This window comes from Penaeus monodon, chromosome 19 (genome assembly GCF_015228065.2).
Source record: "Penaeus monodon isolate SGIC_2016 chromosome 19, NSTDA_Pmon_1, whole genome shotgun sequence".
NCBI lineage: Eukaryota > Metazoa > Arthropoda > Malacostraca > Decapoda > Penaeidae > Penaeus > Penaeus monodon.
Window position 1 is genome coordinate 47,530,344 of NC_051404.1, and position 201 is coordinate 47,530,544.

Here is a 201-nt window from a genome sequence, read left to right on the forward strand (position 1 = left end):
TTGGTGATTAATGCCTTAAAATCTTTTAGAATATGAATAGAATACAGGATAGTTGTTGCTTTAACACCAGGAAAGAAACTGGGTAATTGGTATTTCGGTCTTTCATGATATAGATTAGCCTGTTCCTTCACATCTACGACGTTCACGAAGATATGAGATTACTATTTTTAGCTTTTTTTACTCTTTAATACTGTTTTTCTT

At 31.3% G+C, this 201-nt stretch overlaps 1 protein-coding gene across 1 annotated transcript in view; it reads right to left on the minus strand.

Annotated features, from left to right (window-relative positions):
* LOC119585275 (von Willebrand factor A domain-containing protein 7-like) overlaps nt 1-201 on the minus strand; it is a 14,144-nt gene that overhangs the window by 10,356 nt on the left and 3,587 nt on the right. The window lies entirely within an intron of this gene.